Consider the following 17,779-nt stretch of genomic DNA (forward strand, 5'->3'; position numbering starts at 1 on the left):
AGTATTCCTTTCTAGATGATTATAAATCCTATCTCTTATAACCCTTCCCAAAATTTTGCCCAGAACAGAAGTAAGGCTCACTGGTCTATAATTACTAGGGCTGTCTCTACTCCCCTTCTTGAACAAGGAGACAACATTTGCTATCCTCCAGTCTTCTGGCACTATTTCTGTAGACAACGTCGACATAAAGATCAAAGCCCTAGGCTCTGCAATCTCCTCCCTAGCTTCCCAGAGATTCCTAGGATAAATCCCACCCAGCCCAGGGGACTTAGCTATTTTCACACTTTCCAGAATTGCTAACACCTCCTCCTTATGAACCTCAATCCCATTTAGTCTAATAGCTTGTATCTCAGTATTCTCCTCAACAACATTGTCTTTTCCCTGCGTGAATACTGACGAAAAGTGTTCACTTAGTGCCTCTCCTAGCTCTTTGGACTCCACACACAGCTTCCTGCTACTGTCCTTGACTGGCCCTAATCTTACCCTAGTCATTCTTTTATTCCTGACATACCTATAGAAAGCTTTAGGGTTTTCCTTGATCCTACCTGCCAAAGACTTCTCATGTCCCCTCCTGGCTCTTCTTAGCTCTCTCTTTAGATCCTGGCTAACTTATAACTCTCAAGCACCCTAACTGAGCCGTCACATCTCATCTTTACATAAGTGTCCTTCTTCCTCTTCACAGGAGATTCAACTTCTTTAGTAAACCACGGTTCCCTCACTCAACCACTTCCTCCCTTCCTGGCAGGTACATCTTATCAAGGACATGCAGTAGCTGTACCTTGAACAAGCTTCACATTTCAATTGTGCCCATCCCCTGCAGTTTCCTTCCACATCCTATGCATCCTAAATCTCGTCTAATTGCATCGTAATTTCCTTACCCCCAGCTATAACTCTTGCCCTGCAGTATATACGTATCCCTTTCCATCGCTAAAGTAAACGTAACCGAATTGTGGTCACTATCACCAAAGTGCTCACCTACCTCCAAGTCTAACACCTGGCCTGGTTTATTACCCAGTACCAAATCCAATGTGGCCCTAGCCTCTTGTTGGCCTATCTACATACTGTGTCAGAAAACCCTCCTGCACACATTGGACAAAAACTGCCCCATCTAAAGTACTTGAACTATAGCATTTCCAGTCAATATTTGTAAAGTTAAAGTCCCCCATTACAGCTACAGGGTGGAGATGGAGAGAATATTTCCCCTTCTGGGAGAATCTAGGACTAGGGGTCACTGTTTAAAATTAAGGGGCTGCTCATCTAAGATAGTGATGAGAAGATGTTTTTCTCTCAGTCATTATTCTTTGGAATTCTCTTCTTCAAGAGGCAGTGGAAGCAGTGTATTTAAAACATTATGCTGCTATTAACTATGAATACTGGTGCAAATGCACATTTTTCATTTGAATTACCTTTAGTGCATTTTGGATAGAATTGTGATCATGAATCTCAGAGTGCCAGGGACCCGGGTTCGATTCCTAGCTTGAGTCATTGTCTGTGCTGAGTCCGCACCTTCTCACTGAACCTACATGGATTTCTCCCTGGATGCTCCAGTTTCCTCGCACAGTCCAAAAGATGTTCTGGTTAGTTGCATTGGCCATGCTAAACTCTCCCTCAGCGTACCTGAACAGACGCAGGAGTGTGGCGACGAGGGGATTTTCACACTAACTTCATTGCTGTGTTAACATAAGCTTACTTCTGACACTAATAAATAAAATAAAGTGTTAACAATCTATTCATGACTCAATCAGATCCCTGTTATAGTTTCCTTTTAAATGTTTCAGTGAACCCATTTATCATGTACAAAGTGAAAAGTGTGAAAACAAAGCGCAAAGATTGTTTATTGTTCTTACAGTTCTTGAAGTGTTAATAAATTCTCTCATGATTCAAATTTTGTTGATTATTTTTAATAGCTCATTGCAAATTATATTTTTTGCTTATCTATTCAGGTATCTAAGCAGTTTATCGAAGCATATGCTTCAAGTCTAATATTATTTTGTTCCCCCTTTCACCCAATTAACTCAAATCTCCTGTTACTACAGCAGCAACAAACCACAACTGAACGTGACCGGAAGCAGCGGGGAGGAAGCAGGGATGAAAGCTGCTAAACATGGCTAAAAATCCAAGTGCAAGGTACGTGTCTGAAAACTCTGTCGATTGACATCCGGGATCAGCTTAAAAGTGAATTACTCAAGTAATGTTTGTAACACTATAAAACAGTAAAAATCCACAAGTGAGTGAATTTATCTGCGCAACAGTATTTCAGTATTGGAGGCAGCTTTCCTATTTTATTTCTGTGATGGATTGAGAAGTATTGGCGCCTTGGGTGTTTACAGAACCAGAGAATCTTCAGCAGAGTTGCTTCAAGTTAGCACAGCTCTGAGCAAACATCAGTGCGCACAATATTTTTATGATGGACAGGAAGACTTGGCAAACTCTATGGCTATTCATAGAACATGCAGAGACTTAAGAGTCTGTAAGCCCTTTACCCTCCAGTGGAAAATTACTGATAATAAAAAAAAGCCCATGGAAACTATTTTAAAGTAATGAAAGTATCCAGAATTTTATTTTGGTATTAAACATCAAAGACGAGACAAAGCATAAACTCAGCAACTTTTGTGGAGGTAATATTTTTGCAAAAAGACTTGTATGCATACTAGTGTGTGGCGAATGACGTTTTAAACAAGGTCAGGTTTCAAAGTTGAATTTTTGGCTGTTGCTACATGTTTTAAATGGTACATTCACTGCTTTTTCTTTTCATTTATACCGAGAACTGAAAAAACTCAAGATCACTGTTGTGCAGCTATCCGGTACCTTCGAGTGGGGATCATTCCCATTTACCTGCCCACCACCGAACTTTGAATCCAGAGCGAAAGATTCTGCCCATGAACTCTGATTCTCCGGCCTGCTGAGTTATTTCCAGCATTTTCTGGTTTTAGTTCAGATTCCCCACATCCACAGTATTTGGTAGGTACATCAGTTGTTGACGTGTACGCATACCCGTGGCTGCTGGTGAATGGCAACTTTACCTCAGGGACAGTTTATCAGGGCCAGGTCGAAAAGGATTCAAGGGCACAGCACACCAACGTTATTGAAAATAATAAAAGTAAGCTCATTTAAACACTTGTTAAATCACATTTCCTTTATAATTCAAAGCTCCGAGTCACGATAATGACTTGTCAGAAGTCATAGGGTGGTACAGCACAGAAAAGGCCCTTCGGCCCATCGAGTCTGCACTGACAATAACTACCACTAAACGCAGGCTAATCCCATTATCTTGCATTTGTCCTTGAATGTTATCACATTTCAAGGGCTCATTCTAAATCTTTTAAGGGTTGTAACATTTCTAGTCTCCACTACCTTCCCAGGCAGTGCATTCCAGATTCTCACCACCCTCTGAATGAAATCAGTTTTTCTCAATTCCCCTCTGAATCTCGTGCTCCTTACCGTAAAACTATTCCTCCCTTGTGATTGACCCCTCAACCAAGGGGAACAACTATTTCCTGTTCACCCTGTCCTCAGTGGTAGATCAAACACTGGGGACTGGGATTCTTCCCAAAAGATTCAGTAACTAATTTTAATAAGGATACTTATTGCTTTTAATTTATCTTATGAAGTGGAGACATTTGTTATAGATAGTTTTGATTAATTCTAATCTTCAGAATATAAAGCATCAAAATTTGACCCCTGATACCATCCCCTACAGTCACTTTTCCCTAATTTAGTTTGCAAATGTCAAGTTGTCTTAGCTGAACGCAAGGTACAGGGCATTCTGGTTGAGCTGAATGCTCTATTTGTTAGTTATTAGTGGTTAGTGTTATGTAACTTGTGGCTGAGTCACAGGATTGTGGGTTAAAGTTCCAATCCAGGACTTCAAGTTGGCACTGCAGCAGCCTCTGTCTGTCTGTTCTAGTCTATGAGGATCAGGGCATTGTCTTAGTATTCAAAACAGCAAACTAGCATTAGAAAAACAAAGCTGATATCTGGTCAAGCATACTGAGTTTAAACACACTGGTGCAGCAGTCAGCGAAGAAGGCCTTCATAGCGAGAGGAGTCAAGTCCAGGAGCAGTTTTAAAGTTTATTTATTAGTGTCACAAGTATTCATACATTAACACAGCAATGAAGTTACTGTGAAAGTCTCCTAGTCGTCACCATTCTGGTGCCTGTTTGGGTACACTGAGGGAGAATTTAGCATGGCCAATGCACCTAACCAATGCGTCTTTTGGACTGTGGGAGGAAACCAGAGCGCTCGAAGGAAACCGACGCAGACCCGGGGAGAGCATGCAATCGTGGAACAGGCTCAAAAAGCCAAATGGCCTCCTTCCGCTCCTATTTTCTATGTTTCTAAGTTGCTGCCACTCCCGCTGATTAGTTCAATAGCTATTCCATCGGATCTACTCCACATTTTTGCATTGATGGTATCCAGATTATGACATTTTTAATGAAGTGAGCTTTTGGGTGCACGCACTGTGATTGAATACACAATTTGATTTGATTAGCTTTGATTTATTATTGTCATATGTACTAACATACAGTGAAAAGTATTGTTTCTTGCGTGCTATACAGACAAAATATACCATTCATAGAGAAGGAAATGAGGGAGTGCAGAATGAAGTGTTACAGTCATAGCTAGAGTGTAGAGAAAGATCAACCTAATGCAAGGTAAATCCATTCAAAAGTCTGACAGCAGCAGGGAAGAGGCTAGTCTTGAGTTGGTTGGTACCTGACCTCAGACTTTTGTACTTTCTTCCCGAAAGACGAAGATGGAAGAGAGAATGTCCGGAGTGTGTGGGGTCCTTAATAATGCTGGCTGCTTTGCTGAGGCAGCGGAAAGTGTGGACAGATTCAATGGATGGGAGGTTGGTTTGCACGATGGATTACATTCACAACCTTTTGTAGTTCCTTGCGGTCTTGGGCAGGATCCATACCAAGCTGTGACACAACCAGACAGAATGAGTTAGATTTGTGCGGGTAAACGAGATTGTAATAAGGGGGTGCATGAACTGTGGGAGTTAACTATATTTCTGATGTGGTCTCACCAATGCCCTGTCCAACTGCAGCTAAACATCCCGACTTTTACATTCCATTCCTCTTGCAAGAAATGCCAACATTCCATTTGTCTTTCTAATCACCTGCTGTACCTGCATAGTAACTTTTTGTCACCCAGAATATCCAGATCCCTCTGCACCTCAGAAGACTGCAATCTCACTCCATTTAGATAATATGCTGGATTACTATTCTTCCTGCCAAAGTGGACAAGTTCACATTTTCCCAGATTACATTCCATCTGCCAAACATTTGCCCACTCACTTAACATGTCTCTATCCCTTTGTAATGTGGAGTTGCCAGCGTTGGACTGGGGTAGGCACAGTAAGAAGTCTCACAACAACAGATTAAAGTCCAACAGGTTTATGTGGGAGCACAAGCTTTCGGAGCGCTGTCCCTTCATCTGACTCACCTGATAAAATGGCAGTGCTCCGAAAGCTTGTGCTACCAAATAATCCTGTTGGACTTTAATCTGGTGATGTGAGACTACTTACTGTGCCTGTCTCTCTGTAGTTTCTTTATATCCTCTTAAGAAGTTACTTTCTTATGTACCTTTGTGTCATCAGCAAATTTAGTAACCGTACCATTGGTTGAGTTATCCAAGTCACTGATATAGATTATAAATAGTTGAGATTGCAGCACTGATCATCACACCTTGAAAATGATCCACTTTTATTGCTGTCTCTGTTTGCTGTTTGCTAACATTGCTGACGTTGCCTGATTCCTCCTCTGCCTGAGCTGATCTACTGTTGAAATCCTCATCCGTGCCATGTTATCACTCGACTTCATGGCTGGAATTTTACCATCGTTACGGGAATTGGAGAGGACCATGAAAAGATCCATTGACCTTAGGTGGGATTTTCATTCCGGGATGAGCAAGACTGTATTTCCCACCCTGCTGATCCAACACACTCCTCATCCACCTCAAAATATTCGCCTTACCGAAACTAGAGGACCTCCAAATTTCTGATGCCCATATCTTTATTGCTGAGAATTGTTCACCCATCATCCAGTGCTCATTAACCTACATTGATTCTCACTTCAGCAACACTTCAGTTTTGAAGTCATCTTTCTTGTTTTCAAATCCTTCCATAGTCTACCCTTCTTCCTTGTTGAGTGGGTACATTCAGGAGGCAATCTGTAACTGCATCTTCAATAAGACATGTTTTACCTTCAAACTTGACTAACCCTTGCTGACCTCAACACTACTTCCAAAAACTAGATGGCATTCCAGATTTCTGATGCCCCTATCGTTACTTACCGAACCTCATTCACCCATTATCCTGTGCTCACTGACCTCTCAGTTAAGCAAGATATTTTTTATTTGATTTGATTTATTATTTTCAATGTATTAACATATAGTGAAAAGTATAGTTTATTCATGCTATACAAAGCATACAGTTCGCAGAGAAGGAAAAGAGTGCAGAATATTGTGTTACAGACATAGTTTTAAATCTTGTGGAGTAGATGGATTACAAGGGAATCATAGAATCCCCGCAGTGCTGAAGGAAGCCATTCAGCCCATCAAGTCTGCACCAACTACAATCCCACTCAGGCCCCATTCCTGCAACCCAACACATTTACCCTGCTAATCCCCCTGGCATTTAGCATGGCTAATCCACCTAACCCACACATCTTTGGACTGTGGGAGGAAACCAGAGCACCCAGAGGAAACCTACACAGGCACGGGGAGAATGTGCAGACTCCACACGGACAGTAGCCCAAGCCAGGAATCGAAGCCAGGTCCCTGGCATTGTAAGGCAACAGTGCTAACTACTATGCCAACATGCCACCTCACCTAGCCTCATTTCATTAGGCATAGAACAGTTATGAGTCAAGGGCACGTCCATTATAACACTTCAATGACTTTTTCAGTTTGGTATATTTTGAAGGAATTGGGTTTGACTGTAAAAATCACTTGTAGTATCCACACTTCTGACAAATCTTTCCAGCCAAAGTGTTTACTTTTCTTTCTCTTTCAAACATGGATTGACCTGCTGTCCATTTCCTGCATTTTCTGGATTATAGCTCGGATTTTACAGAATGTCTGTCATACGTTGTGTTCACTGTAAGCAGTTGGGGAAAACTAAAGTTTGAAAGGAACACTTGCAATCATCGTTTAAAATATTCGAGTTCCTGAATAGTTGAAGGCACTGGGGGAAGATGGAAGGTGTCCAACTTTTCACGCCTCTTTGAACATGGGAATGATACTAGAAGGTTGGAAAAACACTAATGTGCCATTCTGGTAAGGCACGTGACCCTGGGAATTTCAATTTCTTAGCTTGATTTATGCAGGAACTGAGGAAGGAATTTAAGTGCAAATATAGCAGTCCATTAGAAAGGAAGGAATTCGAGTCCATTAAATCAGAGTAAACAATAGGGAATTGGATGATGCAGTAAGTTAGCACATTTTCACCTACAGAACTCAGGTTCTGTAGCCCAGATGCATAGAGCGAAAGTCTTTGCTTTGATTTGATTTTATTATTGTCACATGTATTAACATATAGCGAAAAGTATTGTTTCTTGCAAGCTATTCAAATAAAGCATACCATTCATAGAGAAGGAAATGAGAGAATGCAGAATGTAGTATTCCAATCATAGCTAGGGTGTAGAGAAAAACCAACTTAATGCAAGAGGGTCCATTCAAGAGTCTGATGGCAGCAGGGAAGAAGTTGTTCTTGAGTTAGTTGCACGTGATCTCAGATTTTTGTATCTTTTTCCCAATGGAAGAAGGTGGAAGAGACAATGTCTGGGTGCATGAGGTCCTTGATTATGCAGGCTGCTTTACCAAGGCAGTGGGAAGTGTAGACGGAGTCAATGGATGGGAGGTTGGTTTGCATAACAGACTGGTCTACATTCACGACTCTTTGTAATTTCTTGTGGTCTTGGGCAGAACAGGAGCCATACCAACCTGTGATATAACCAGAAAGAATGCATTCTATGGTGCAGTGTAAAGGTTGGTGAGAGTCATAGTTGACACATCAAATTTCCTTAGTCTTCTGGGAAAGTAGAGACGTTGGTGGGATTTCTTAACTTTAGCATCAGCAGGGGGGAGCCAGGACAAGTTGTTGATGATCCAGACACCTAAAAACTTGAAGCTCTCGACAATTTCTACTTCGTCCCCATTGATGTAGACAGGGGCATGTTCTCCTTTACGCTTCCCAAAGTCAATGACAATTTCCTTCGTTTTGCTGATATTGAGGGAAAGATTGTTGTCGTTGCCCCAGTTCACCAGATTCTCTATCTCATTCCTGTACGCTGTCTCATCATTGTTTCAGATCTGACCTACTATGGTGGTGCCATCAGCAAACTTGAAAATCAAGGATAATTTGGCCGAGGCACCGATGTTGAGGGCGGTCGTGGAGGGGGTGTTGTTGCCTATCCTTACTGATTGTGGTCTGTGGGTTGGGAAGTTTAGGATTCAGTTGCAGAGGGAGGTGCCAAGGCCCAGGCCACAGAGATTGGAGATGAGTTTTGTGGGAATAATGGTGTCTCGTCTGTTAGCTAGAGAAGCACAAGATATGTTTGAGCTGGTTCAGTCCTGGACAAACAGGCAGATGACAGAACTTTGTTTTTTTCCCAAAAAAATACTTTATTCATAAGAAATCTGCAAGAACATTATAAAATTCCAAAATGACCATCACACAAAATGCAATAATATTCAGGCTGGTTACATACATCAAATAACACTCTGAGATGCTTCAGTACAGCAACGGAATGGTTCAAACATTTTACGATGTTCCTTACAAATGATGCAAAGTTATTTCAAAGGTTGTCTACATAGAACAAGTTGCACTCTGAGCTGCTTCTATACAACAGGGAGACATATAATATAGGGGAAGGCGATGGCCAAGTGATATTATTGCTGGACTGTCAATTTAGAAACTCAGCTATGTTCTGGGGACCTGGGTTCGAATCCCACCATAGCAGATGGTGGGAATTTGAATTTAATAAATTTCAGGTGTTAAGAATTTATGGATGACCATGAAACCATTGTTGATTGTCAGAAAAACGCTGCTGGTTCACTAGAATCATAGAATCCCGACAGTGCAGAAGGAGGTAATTTGGCATTGAGTACGCGCCAAACACAATCCCACTCAGGCCCTATCCCCGTAACTCCAAATATTTACCCTGCTAATCCCCTGATAGTAGAGTCAATTTAGCATGGCCAATCAGCCTAACTGGCACATCATTAGGCTGTGGGAGGAAAACAGAGCACCCACAGGAAACCCACGCAGACATGGAAAGTCCAAACTCCACACAGACAGTGATCCGAGGCCAGAATTGAAAACGTGTCCCTCGCTCAGTGAGGCAGCAGTGCTAACCATAGAGCGACCATGCTGCCCCTAATGTCCTTTAGGGAAGGAAATCTGCCATCCTTACATTGTCTGGCCTCTCCAGATGTGGTTGACTATCAACTGCCCTTTGAAATTGACCCTTCGACAGTGCGGCGCTCCCTCAGCGCTGACTCTCAGCACTTTTGTTTTCATTTATCTGGGGTGGGCATTGGACTCTGAAACTTGGTGAGTGAGGTGAGGGACGTTGACTTTTCCGTAGAAAGGGGTGGCATGATGGCACAGTGGTTAGCACTGCCACCTCACAGCGCCAAGGACCCCGGTTCAATTCTGGTCTCAGGTAACTGTGCGGAGTTTACACGTTCTCCCCATGTTGCATGGGTTTCCTCCGGATGCTGTGGTTTCTTCCCACACCGCAAAGATCTGTGCATTCGGTGGATTGGCTATGCTAAATTGCCTCTTCATGTCATGGGATTAGTAGGGTAAATACATGGGATTACAGGGATAGGGTGGAATTGTTGTCGGTGCAGACTCGATGGGCCAAATGGCCCCTTTCCACACGGTGGAATACTATGACTCTATAAGTCCATGAAATGGCCTAGCCTCTCAGTTGAAGGGCAACTAGGGAGGGGCAATAAATGCTGGCCAAACAGCGACACCCATGCTCCACAAATGAATAAAAGAAAATTGCATACATTCAGTGAGTCATTCAGCCTGAGGGGGTTCTGTTCCCTTCAGCTCACTGTGGTCAAAAGGTCTTAGACAGCAACCTTCCCCATTGCGCCTCTGCGTCAGCTGCCCCAGACTTCAGTGTGCCCCTCTGCACGTATCCTAGTTTACCAACTAAATTAGCCAAGCCACTCAGAAAATCAACAAGATAAATGTGCGTGAAGTGGGGGAGGTGGGGCGGGCACTCACATTCATGTAATTGTGGGACTTCTGACTTAAATCTATTGCACCATAATGGAACAAAGTAGAAGAACTCTTCCCCTGTGGTTGCCTCAGGCATTCAGGGATACTTGTGGATGTTGAGCAAGATATTACAATCATTCAGTTCCATAGCACTAAAATCTCTTGGCCTGATTAGCATAAATAAAACGTGAACAATGAACCAAGGCAATAAATACAGGCCAATGGATATTTAAGAAAAGGAAAACAGCCCTTGCCAAAGAACCGTAGCTTTCTCAGAATGTAGCAAAATTAGAATCAGCAGTGTGACTGGAGCAGATCTTGATTTTTCTGAAGGCATTTAATAAATTGCTCTCAGGAGACTTGTAGACGGAGCTTTTATAATAAAGCAGGAAATTGCAAATTGGATATATAATAAGAAACAAAGGATAAACAAACAAGTGGTACTGATAATTTGAAACTAAAACAAAAAGTTAGAAAAAACAGAGCAGGCCAGGCTGCAGCACTTGTTGATTTGATTTATTATTGTCACATATATTAACATACAGTGAAAAGTATTGTTTCTTGCTCACTATACAGACAAAGCATACCGTTCATAGAGAAAGAGTGCAGAATGTAGTGTCACAGTTAGAGCTAGGCTGTAGATAAAGATCAAATTAATGCAGGGTACGTCCACTCAAAAGTCTGACAACAGCAGTGAAGAAACTGTTCTTGAGTCGGTTGGCACATGATGTCAGACTTCTGTATCTTTCTCCCGACAGAAGAAGGTGGAAGACAGAATGTCTGGGATGCATGGGATCCTTAATATGCTGGCTGCTTTGCCGAGGCAGCGGGAACTGTAGATAGAGTCAATGGATGGGAGGCTGGTATGCGTGATGGATTGGGCTATATTCACAATCTTTTTTAGTTCCTTGCAGTCTTGGGCAGAGCTGGAGCTATACCAAGCTGTGATGCAATCAGAAATAATACTTGCTATGGTGCACCTGTAAAAGTTGGTGAGAATTGTAGCTGACATGCCAAATTTTCTTAGTCTTCTGCGAAAATATAGGCATTAATGAGCTTTCTTAACTATAATGTCGGCATGGGGAGACCAGGACTGGTTGTCAGTGATCTGGACACATAAAAACTTAAAGCTCTTGACCCTTTTTACTTCATCCCTGTAGGTGTAGACAGGAGCATGTTCTCCACTATGCTCCCCGGTCAATGTCAATCTCCTTCGTTTTGTTGATATTAGAGAGAGATTATTGATGCTGCACCAGTTCACCAGATTCTCTGTCTCATTCCTGTACTCTGTCTCATCATTGTTTGGGATCCAATGCACTATGGTGGTGTCGTCAGCAAACTTGAAAATCAAATTGGAGGGGAATTTGGCCACACAGTCATAGGTGTATAAGGATTTTGGTTGGGGGTTGAGAACACAGCTTTGTGGAGCGCCAGTGTTGAGGCTGATCGTGGGGGAGGTGTTGTTGCCTATCCTTACTGATTGTACTCTGTGAGTTAGGAAATTCAGGATCCAGTCGCAGAGGGAGGAGTCAAGGCCCAGGCCACGGAGTTTGGAGATGAGTTTTGTGGGGATAATAGTGTTGAAGGCTGAGCTGTAGTCAATAAATAGGAGTCTGATGTAAGTGCCTTTGTTATCTGGGTGTTCCAGGGTTGAGTGCAAGGCCAGGAGTATGGTGCCTGCTGTGGACTTGTTGTGGCGGTAGGCAAACTAATGAATCCAGGCAGTCCGGGAGGCTGGAATTGATTCATGCCATAACTAATCTTTTGAAGCACTTCATAATTATGGATGTCAGAGCAACCGACCGATAGTCATTAAGGCACACTGCTTGGTTTTTCTTAGATATTGGGATGATGGTCATCTTCTTGAAGCAGATAGGGAGCTCAGGTTTTTGTCAAGAGAGATTGAAGATGTTTATGAATACTCCCACGAGCTGATCCACACAGGATCTGAGTGCTCGTCCGGGTACCCCCTCCAGGCCAGTCACTTTCCGTGGGTTGACCTTCGAGAAAGCTACTCTGACATCTGCAATGGTGACCCCAGATGCAGGTTCATCCAGGGCTTCCAGGGTGAAGGGCATGCTCTTGCTGACCTCTTGCCCAAAAGGACATAGAATGCATTGAGCTCATCCAGGAGGGATGCATTGTAACTGGCAATTTTACATGGCTTCATCTTGTGGCCTGTTATGTCTTGCAGACCTTGCCATAGACCTTGCTAGTCTGGGACTCTAGCTTGGTCCAGTACTGTCCAATACCTGCTTCAAAGAAAAACAGGAGTCTGGTAGAAGGCTGTGTCGACGTTTACAATGGGAAGGTTAAAAGAAATTGGAATAGAGAAAGGAGAAACACATAAATAATGCAGTCAGTGGAATACAAACCAATAGAGGGAAAATCTGCTGCAATTAAAATGAGAATCTGGCTTTGTGGGGTTGCAGGTTTTAGCTAAGTGTGTGGCATATCACGCAGTACAGGGGAGGAGAGGCTTATGGTGAGGGCGCTTCATGCAGTAGGAAGCAGGCAACCAGAGATTCAGTCAATGAGCAAGAGGCCAGGATGAACGGAAATGTGTGTTTGCAGTTTGGGAGCTGGTGGGGGAGTGGTGGATGGAGAGAGAATATCAAACTGGAGGAGGGTGCGCATATTGTGAGGGATAGACTGTGCACAAATTTAAAGATAAGGCAGGATATTAAACTTAAAATGCTGGAAAATGGGAATGATGTGGAGATGCTGGCGTTGGTCCGGGATGGACACAGTAAGAAGTCTCACAACACCAGGTTAAAGTCCAACAGGTTTATTTGGAATCACGAGCTTTTGGAGCGCTGCTCCTTCATCAGTTGAGTGGAGAGGTAGATTTCACAAACACAGCACATATAGATAGAGACACAATTGCAAGATAATGGTTGGAGTGCAAGTCTTTACAGGTAATCAAGTCTTTACAGGAATAGACAATGCAAGTGGCGAGAGGGATAAGCACAGGTTAAAGAGGTGTGAATTGTCTCAAGCCAGGACATTTAGTAGGATTTTGCAAGCCCAGGCCAAATATTGATTCCAAACAAACCTGTTTAACTTTAACCTGATGTTGTGAGACTTCTTACTAGAAAATGGAGACTAGGTCAGTGAGGTTGGAGTTGTTTGTTCAATTTGGTGCATGACAGTATAATTGCAGAAGAGTTTTAGAAAAGTTAGAATTTTTGGAGGATGGGAGACCAACAGAATTTGAACGCTTTTGAGTTTGGAGATAATCAAGGCATATATAAGGCATAGGCCAAGTGGTCACATGATGATGCAGCTACTTTAGGGATCATATGACGGGGCACTGGATTTCTTCCCCGAGCGCAGGCAGAGTACCAGCATGTAGTGCCACTTAGACTAGTAAATAAACTATTGCTGTTCTAAGTTAAATTTTCAGTTTTATTTCAACTGTTCCCTGGGGTATTTAAAAAAAAATTGGCCAAGGAACCATAGCTTTCTGAGAACTCAGTTTTATTATAAACTGTGTTTACTGTTCACCCTTTGTCAGGTCTCTCAGGAATAGAACCCATTTGGAAAGTGGGAATTGACTGTACTATGTAAAGTTTTGGACTCCTTATTTAAGAAAATACATAATTGCTCTAAAAGCAGTTCGGAGAATGTTCACTTGATAGCAATAAAGGCACAAAAATGGTGAGAGTAGATGTTAATAGCAGAATAAAGGTCAGCACTGTCTGAAAGTAAAAACATGACAACGAGGCACAGAGCAGCGCTGTAGGGAATAATTTCAAAATGGATGATAGAGTTCATGGTCTGAAGTTGTTGAACTCAGTGTTGCGTCCAGAGGCTGTAACGTGCCGAGTTGGAAGATGAGGTGTTGCTCTTTGAGCTTGCGTTGGCCTTCACTGGAACATTGCAGCAATCCGGGGACAGGAATGTGAGAGCAAGATCCTGAACTGACATGGCGAGTGACCAGATTGTTGGGGTCATGCTTGAGGACTGATTGGAGGTGTTCCACAAAGCAGCCGCCCAGTCTGTGTTTAGTCTTCCCAGGGTAGAGCAGACGGCATTTTGAGCACCGACTACAATTCAAGAAATTGAAAGAAGTACAGCTGCTTCACCTGGAATTATTTGTTTGGATTAATCTGATGAATTTTGTTAAAGGCTTGAATTTTAAGCTCCCCACTGGTGGGTTTGAGGTGGGGAGAGGACATGAAATCCCATGGCCAGGATTCTCTCCGGGATCCTGTCTGCCCCAACCTGGATGTGATTATACAGTGGGACGATAGATTCAAGCATTTTCCCTACTACAGAAGTTAAGCAAATACAAAGTTAAGCTATACAAAGAACAAAGAAAATTACAGCACAGGAACAGGCTCTTCGGCCCTCCAAGCCTGCACTGACCATGCAGCCCATCTGAACTAAAACCCCCTGCCCTTCCAAGCCTATATCCCTCTATTCCAATCCTATTCATGTATTTGTCAAGACGCCGCTTAAAAATCACTATCATATCTGCTTCCGCTATCTCTCCCAGCAGCGAGTTCCAGGCACCCACCACCCTCTGTGTAAAAAACTTGCCTCGAACATCTCCTTTAAACCTTGCCCCTCGCACCGTAAACCTATGCCCCCCTAGTAACTGACTCTTCCACCCTGGGAAAAAGTTTCTGACTATCCACTCTGTCCATGTCCGTCATAATGTTGTAGATTTCTATCAGGTCACCCATGGAGATCGCCTACAGATTTTCACGTGAAGAACCGTTTCTTCTGCAAGACTCTCTACTTATTTTTAACCTGGCCACATAGACAGATTCTGGAACTCTGTCCTCAGCTGAATGGGCTGCTGCAAGGTCCTAATGTTCACTTGATTAAAATCTCAGCTGAGGAACAGCATCAGTTCACCACATACATGTGGTCAATCTGCCACGGGTGGCGAGTGGTCAGCATATTGGACAACACCGATCCCGACTGTATTTAAGGTTGTGACTTTACCTCAGATTTGAGAGGGGTTAAAGGTCTTATTGGGGCTCTCTGATTTGTCAACAACGCCCAGTGTAGAACAGAGCCACAAACAAGCCCAGATTCAACTTCTGGTCTTCACCAAGTTACCTGATCTCATCTGGGGTGGGGTAGGGGAAGACTGCGAGGTCATTAACATTGGCTTCAATAAGCCTGGCAATTAAAAACATAGTAACCTCCCTTTTGTCTACCTTCTTTTTTAAACAGTGGCGTCACATTTGCTGTTTTCCAATCTGCGGGAACTACCCAGAGTCCAGTGAATTTTGATAAATTACCACTAGTGCATTTGCTATTTCTATGCCATCTCTTTTAGTACCCTGGGATGCATTCCATCAATGCCAGGAGACTTGTCTACCTTTAGCCCCATTAGCTTGCCCAACTTTTGTGATAATGACAGTTTCCAGGTCCTCACCTGCCACAGCCTTCTTGTCATCAGTTTTTGGCATGATATTTATGTCTTCCACAGTGAAGACCGACACAAAATACTTGTTCAATGACTCAGCCATTTCCTCATTTCCAGTTATTACATCCCCCTTCTCATTTTCTAAAGGACCAGTGTTTACTTCAGCCACTCTTTTTCATTTTACATATTTGTGGAAACTTCTGCTATCTATTTTTATATTCTGAGCTAGTTTACTCTCATAACCCATCTTACTTTACTTTATCGCTTTTTTCGTGACTTTCTGTTGATCTTTAAAAATTTCCAAATCCTCCAGTTTCCCACTAATCTATGCCACTCTGTATGTATTTTCTTTCAATTTGATTCCCTCCTTTATTTCCTTAGATATCCATGGCTGATTATCCCTTTTTCTATAGTCCTTCCTTATCACTGGTATATACTTTTGCTGAGCACTGCAAAAAATTGTTTTGAAAGTCCTCCACCGTCCCTCAATTGTCCCACTATAAAGCTTTTGCTCCCAGTCCACCTTAGCCAATTCCTCCCTCATCCCATTGTAGTCTCCTTTATTTAAGCGCAAGACACTGGTATTGGATTTTACTTTCTCATGCTCCATCTGTATTTTAAATTCAACTACACTGTGATCGCTTCTTCCAAGAGGATCCCTATCTGTAAGGTCATTAATTATTCCTGTTTCATTATGCTGGACCAAATCTAGGATAGCTTGCCTCCTCATATGTTCCATGACATACTGTTCAGGGAAGCTATCGCGGAAACATTCTATGAACTCCTCCTCAAGGCTACCTTGACTGACCTGGTTTGACCAATCAACATGTAGATTAAAATTCCCAATGATAATTGTTGTATCAGTTTTACATGCATCAGTTATTTCTTTGTTTATTTCTCACCCCATCGTGATGTTATTATTTGGTAGCCTATAGGCTATACCTATCAGTGACTTCTTCTCCTTACCATTTCTAATTTCCACTCAAATAGATTCAACCATTTTTTCCATAGGACTTATATCATCTCTCACTGCCACCCTGACGTCATCCTTAGATATCAGAGCTACACCACCTCCCTTACTTCCTGTCAGTCCTTCTGAACTGTCTAATACCCCTGGATATTTAACTCCCAGTCGTGACCATCCCGCAACCATGTCTCTGTAATGGCCACCAAATCATACGCGTTCGTAATTATTTATGCTGTCAACTCATTTACCTTGTTTCAAATGCTACAAGCATTCACATAAAATGCCCTTATGCTAGTTTTTGTACCTTCTTGAATTCTACCACCTCCATTAATAGCATCTCTTGAATTCTTCTTCCTTTTTTTTCCTGATTTTCGACGTAGTTGGAACCTCCCCTCCCACATGCTAACCTGTTGCTTTGCTTTCCATTAACCATTATAGTTTTACATTTTCCTTCACCCCAAACTTGCTAGTTTAAAGTCCTTGTGACCACCCTATTTATCTTTTTGCTAGAACACTGGTCCCAGATCGATTCAGATGAAGACGTCCCAATGGTACAGAACCTTCCTGTTCCAATACTGATGCTAATGTCCCATTCCTTTAGCCACGTGTTAACTTTCCCCTTCTCTCAACCCTATGCCAATTCACATGTGGTTCGGGTGGTAATCAAGAGGTTATAACCCTTGAGGATCTACATAAGAACATAAGAGCATAAGAAATAGGAGCAGGAGTAGGCCATCTAGCCCCTCGAGCCTGCCCCCGCCATTCAATAAGATCATGGCTGATCTGTCATGGCTCAGTTCCACATTCCCGCCCTCTCCCCATAACCCTTAATCCCCTCGCTTATCAAAAACCCATCAACCCGCGTCTTAAATATATTTAGCGAGGCAGCCTCCACCACCTCAACGGGCAGAGAATTCCAGAGATTCACCACCCTTTGAGTGAAGAAGTTCCTCCTCAACTCCGTTCTAAACCACCCCCCCTTTATCCTGAGGCTGTGCCCTCTAGTCCTACTGTCCTTTCTGAGCGGGAAGAGTCTCTCCACCTCGATCCTATCCATCCCATTCAACATCTTATACGTCTCAATGAGATCTCCCCTCGTTCTTCTAAACTCTAATGAGTACAAGCCTAGTTTATTCAGCCTCTCCTCATAGTTCAACCCCCTCAACTCCGGTATCAGC

Source organism: Carcharhinus amblyrhynchos, chromosome 15 (genome assembly GCF_965287045.1).
Source record: "Carcharhinus amblyrhynchos chromosome 15, sCarAmb.v2.hapA, whole genome shotgun sequence".
Classification (NCBI taxonomy): domain Eukaryota; kingdom Metazoa; phylum Chordata; class Chondrichthyes; order Carcharhiniformes; family Carcharhinidae; genus Carcharhinus; species Carcharhinus amblyrhynchos.